Below are 5,246 nucleotides of genomic sequence, written 5' to 3'. Positions count from 1 at the left end.
GGAGCCCAAGGTGGGGCTCAGTCCTACCATGAGGGGATCATAGCCTGAGCCGAAACCAAGAGAAGGATGCCTGACTGTGCTACCCAGGTGCCCTGATTGTTTGCTTTTATTTCCTGTTGAACTTTGAGAGTTTTTTTATATAGTTTAGAGTCTAGTTTTTTGTCAGATATTCAGGGTGCAAACATTTTCTCCCGCTCTAAGCTGGCCTAGTCCTCTGACCCTTTTAACGGGTCCTCTCGCAGAGCAAAAAAGTTTTAATTTTGATGAAGTCCAATGTATCTTTTTCCCTTCGTGGATTGTGCCTTTGGTGTCCAGTCTAGGAATTGTTTGCCTAGCCTTAGATTCCCCCAAATTTTCTTTTTTTAAGTTTTATGTTTGCATATATTTATTTTTATTTTTTTATTATTTTATTTTTGATGTCTGATCTTATTTATTTGTCACTCATAGAAAATCTCAATTTTGACTGGACTCAGACTTAGAGGTAGAAGCTCTCAGAGAGGACAGCCTCCGTCTCTTGGCAATCTGTTCCTGGCGTTTTTCTTTGGCCTCCTTCATTCTCGTGGCCAAAAGTTTAGCGTATTCTGCAGCCTCTTCCTTATTTTCCTAGTGCGCTGCTTCTTCAAAGCAATACGCCACCGTTTGTGCTAGAGGACACGTGGGGTAACAAGACGCTGAATCTTAGGCGCTTTGGTTCTAGGTTTCTTACCTTCTTTGTTTAGGGGCTTTCGCACAACATACTGGCGTACATCATCTTCTTTAGAGAGGTTGAAAAGTTTGCGGATTCTGCTGGCTCTTTTGGGCTCCAGGTGACGAGGCACAGTAGTATCAGTGAGTCCAGGAATATCCTTCTCCCCCTTTTTTACAATGACCAAGTTGAGAACACTGAGATTGGCATCCACAATGCAACCCCCAACAGATTTGTGCTTTCTCCAGTCCTCCTTGGCCTATAGCAGGAATGCCCCTTACTCAGCAGCAGGCAGACACGGCCATGGGTCAAGACACCCTGCTTCATGGGGAAGCCTTGTTTGTCATTGCCACCACTGATTCGGACCACATAACCCTTCCATTCTTCACCCAGAGCATCAGCAGCAACTTCTGTGGCCATGCTTCTCATAAAAGGTACGAAGTTTGCGTTCATCGTCCACTTCAATGAGTTTCTGGCAGCCAGTAGCTGGGAAAGAGATGTTCAGCTTCATCCTGAAGCAGCCTACCGCCTCTGAGGCGCCACGAAAAAGAGGACGCTATTTTTTTAATTATTTTTTTAATGTTTGCATTTAAATCCATCATCCATTTTGAGTTAATTTTTCAGTGTCTGCGTGTTAGCAGCATCTTGGCTGCTTTTCCTTCTTAGAGGAAGGAGCAGGTCTGAGGGCAGTATGTCTCCTGGGCATACATAAGCTGCCGCCTGGCTTGACTCCTGTGTTCCCAGACGGGATGCCCTCTGCAGCTCGGCTGTGTCAGTGGCCCCTGGGCTGGTGCAAGGAGGTGGCCCCCCGGTTGCCTGCGTGTTCAGGATTCTTGACTTAGCCTCTGTTGGGTGCACAAAATGACAACGTGATTTATGTATTCAAACTAAGTGGTTTCCATTTAATGTTAATGTTGGGTTCAGGGTGTAGAAATTGCTTAGATGTGAATTTTGTTCCTACTATGATAGAAGTATTTGTCAACTCCGAAGCACACCCTTGGGTTCTTAATTCAGAAAAACAGCCAATAGTTTTGTCCAAAGAACCTTAGAAGGGGGACAGCTGGAGGGGATCATGGAAAGAGCTCTACTTCAGTGTTTCCCAAAGTGTGCTCCATGGAACACAGAGGTACCCTGTGACAAGAGTTCTGTGGCCCAGTGGGTGTGGGCCTGCATACCTCTGTTCCCCTCCTTCCTCTTTGTAGAATCATGATTCTTAACACTTTGTTAAAGGTTTTGAGAAGGCTTGCACTCGATAAATCTGTTTAGTGTTAACTCAGTGCTTCCCATTTATTTGACCTCCTAACCCTGCTGTATCACACGCAGGACATGTTTTTGGAACTGATTTATTCCAGTGTCTACCTTTTAGACGTGGAGAAACGAAGGGCCCCCAGCGTTGAGGGCTTCGCGGGCCGGACGCCCACAGAAGCACAGCGCGTGAGTTCCGCTCACCTCCCCCTGCCTCTCCTGCAGCCACCTGCCCGGGGTCCGTGTCTCTGGCCGGGATGCGAGTCCTGCAGTCTTACTGCCGCACGGGGAGCCCCAAACACGGAGCAGTGAATTGTACAGGCAGAAAGATGGGGCACCAGAAGACCCCTGAGTCGGCCCTACGTGGCCAATGGCAAGTGCTGGATGAGGACGGGGAGGAGCAGAGCATCGGGGGGAGGGTGCGGGGTGCTCTAGAGACATTTCACAGCAAGCGTTGGGGGGACTCAGTGAAATGTGTTAAGTATTCACGGAAGGCGGGAGAGGAAGGCAGCGGGGCGCGGGGCTTTCTGCAGGAGGATGGACCCGCTGGCCCTGCTGGGGAGCCCAGGAGGAACAGCAGGCTGGGAGGAGGGGAGAGGAGATGCCCTTGGTTTGGGGGTGCAGGCCCGGAGCCCGTGGGGGCGGGGCGCCGCAGGAAGGGGCGGGAGGAGGGCAGCTCCGGGAAAAGAGCCGCGGAGGAGCGCCCCGAGTCCCAGCGGCGGGGAGGGCGAGCCCCATCCGAGACGGCGCCCCTCGCCGGCAGGGGGCGCGTGTGCGGTCCCCGCGGCGTCGCGACACAATGAAGCGTCTGGGAGACATTATGTTGCCTGACCTTCTGCACGGAAACCCTTGCAACAAAGTTACTCCAGGCGAGCGCGCGCTGCGAGGAGCGACAGGCGGGGCTGCGGGGCCGCGCGGCTCCGGGGCCTGCGGGCGGGCGGCGAGGCTGCAGATGACAGCAGCCTAGCCGACGGCAGGGAGGCCCCGGGCCGGAGCCTGCGGCGGGGGACAGCCGGCTGGGGGCGTGAGGGGGCAGAGGCAGACACAGCGCGGGCACTGGGGGACGTGCTAGTTCACCAGCAGGAGAGAGAGAACACTCAGCGTGGGAACGAGGGAGCACAGAGGCAGGGGGAGGAGCAGGCTTCCCGCTGAGCGGGGGCTCCATCCCAGGACCCCGGGATCATGGCGGGAGCTGAAGGCAGACCCTTAACCCACTGAGCCACCCAGGCGCCCCTCATGGTTATTATTTTAAAAAGGTTTTATTGTGAAATACACAGAGGATACAGAAAATACACGTAAAAAATAAACGTGCAGCTTGAGACTTGCAAATGAACAGCAGTATTGTTGGGAGGTGCGTTTCCGTGGTCACAGCATCCCGCCCTTCCCCACCCCCCGCAGTACCCACCATGTTGACTCCTGGCGGCCACCTTCTGGTTTACCTTAAGCTTTTTACTAATTATGCGTCCCTAAACACTATAAATTTTGTCTGTCCTGGAACTTTTATAAATGTAATCATGGAGTAGGGCTGATGGTTTCTTTCACTCAACGTTCTTGAAATTCATCCATATTTGAAGGGTCTTCATTTTCATCGCTAGGTTTCACTTTAGGAGTATATATCCCCCCCTGATGGTTAGCTGGGTGGTACCCAGTCCTGGGCTCCTGTGCATCCTGGTCCCTTCCTGTGCTCCCAGACACACATTTCAGCAGCTCATCTACCTAGGGCCGTGTGTTAGCTTTTCCAGGGGCTGCCAAACATTTTTCTCCAAAATGATTGTATGGATTCACACTCCCCGACAGTAACACTCTTGAGAGAATGAAGATGTGGATCTGAAGAGCCTGAAGAAGGAAGATTTTGACCAAACAGTCAGAGGGCATGTCACACAGGGCATTGTACACCATATTAAGGATTTTGGACCACATGCAGATGGAAATGGGGAGCCAATGAAGGGTTTTGAACAGAGCAGGCACAAAATCGGATTTGTGACCACACAAAGATGACTCTTGGGTGGTGAGCCACAAGGGTAATTTCAGGGGTTTTCAGGTTGTCCAGGCCACCTTGAGGGGTGGGGCTGGTCAGCAGAGGATTGGAGAGGGGTGCATGGGCATCTGAGAGGCTGATGCCATGGCACTAACCCCATTCATATCAATGATTTGCTGAAGATCACTGTCCTTTTAAGTTTCTCTCCAGAGGAAATCAAGGTTTTCTGGTACTTTTTAGGGATGTCCTTGAGAATTGCGGGCAGTGAGCCTATTTAGGATGCTAAGCTTCTTGCAGGCAGGGCTCTTAGTCTTTGCATCACCCTGGGCAGCAGAAACACTCAGTTCCTGGCACCCAATATGCAGGTTAACACATTTACAGGATGAAGGAATGCACAGGCAAGGGTGTTAAAAGGATGATGAGCACGTTTGGATTGCATTTCACTTTCAGGATTCTAGTCACCCACCAATTAGGAGAGCAAGGAGGTAACTGTTGGCTGGCTTTCCTGGAAAAGGATCCCAAAACAGTTGGATCAGGGGTCTTGAAGAACGGAGGAGGAACGGGTAGGAGGGACGACTTTCCCAAGTACAGGCGGGTAAGTACAGAGACACATGGAGGAGTATGATGAGGCCCGAGAAAGGCCCCGCGGGAAGAACCTGCAGAGGCCGCAGAGCGCTGGAGAGGAGCTTGGGTTTGAGCTCATCATTCATGGCAGCTAAAATTTACCAAAAACTTACTGTTCAAGTTTTTTTTTTTACATGATTATCTGGGCTCTTGGCCGGGAGGTGGCGGTGTGGTCGTGTGCGAGGGCCATCACGCGTTCAAGTTCAAGCTCCGGGCTGGGAGCAAGCTTCCCGACATTCATGTTTCGGTAATAACTTAAAAAAAAAAAGCCAGGCTGGGATGCTGGGGCGCCAGGACTCCAACAGCACGCCTGCACCGTGTCCAAGTTCCCGAGGCCGGGGGCGGGGTAAGGGTGGGAAGGGCCGTGCGCCCCCCCCAGCACCCCTCTCCGGCCCCCCCGCGAGCAGGCAGAAGGGGCTCCCCACGCGCGCGGAGGCGGCGGGGAAAACAAGGGGTGTGTTTTCTTTTCTTTCTTCCCGGCCTCTGGCGGTAATGCCAGGCTGGCCCGCTCCGCCCAGTCGGGGCAGACGTCGCTCCTCTGAGTGGCTGGGAGGGGTCCCCCGTCCTGCGTCCGCCCCCGCGGCGGGGTCCCCCGCGCCGCCCCCGCCCCCACTTCCCAGGCGGGTCCCCGTTCCCGCCCGGCGCCCGGCTCCCGGCTCCCGGCCGCCCGCGCGCCGACCCCGCCCCTCCTCCCCCTCCCCCTCCTCCCCTCCC

The 5,246-nt window shown here is 53.5% G+C and overlaps 1 pseudogene; it reads right to left on the bottom strand.

Annotated features, from left to right (window-relative positions):
• Window positions 1–416: 416 nt before the first annotated feature.
• On the bottom strand, window positions 417–1,218 carry LOC110578961 (annotated as a pseudogene).
• Window positions 1,219–5,246: the final 4,028 nt, after the last annotated feature.

This window comes from Neomonachus schauinslandi, chromosome 4, assembly GCF_002201575.2.
Source record: "Neomonachus schauinslandi chromosome 4, ASM220157v2, whole genome shotgun sequence".
In the NCBI taxonomy this organism is placed as follows: Eukaryota; Metazoa; Chordata; class Mammalia; order Carnivora; family Phocidae; genus Neomonachus; species Neomonachus schauinslandi.
The sequence above is the reverse complement of the archived record's forward strand: the minus strand, read 5'-3'. Positions and strand labels throughout refer to the sequence as shown.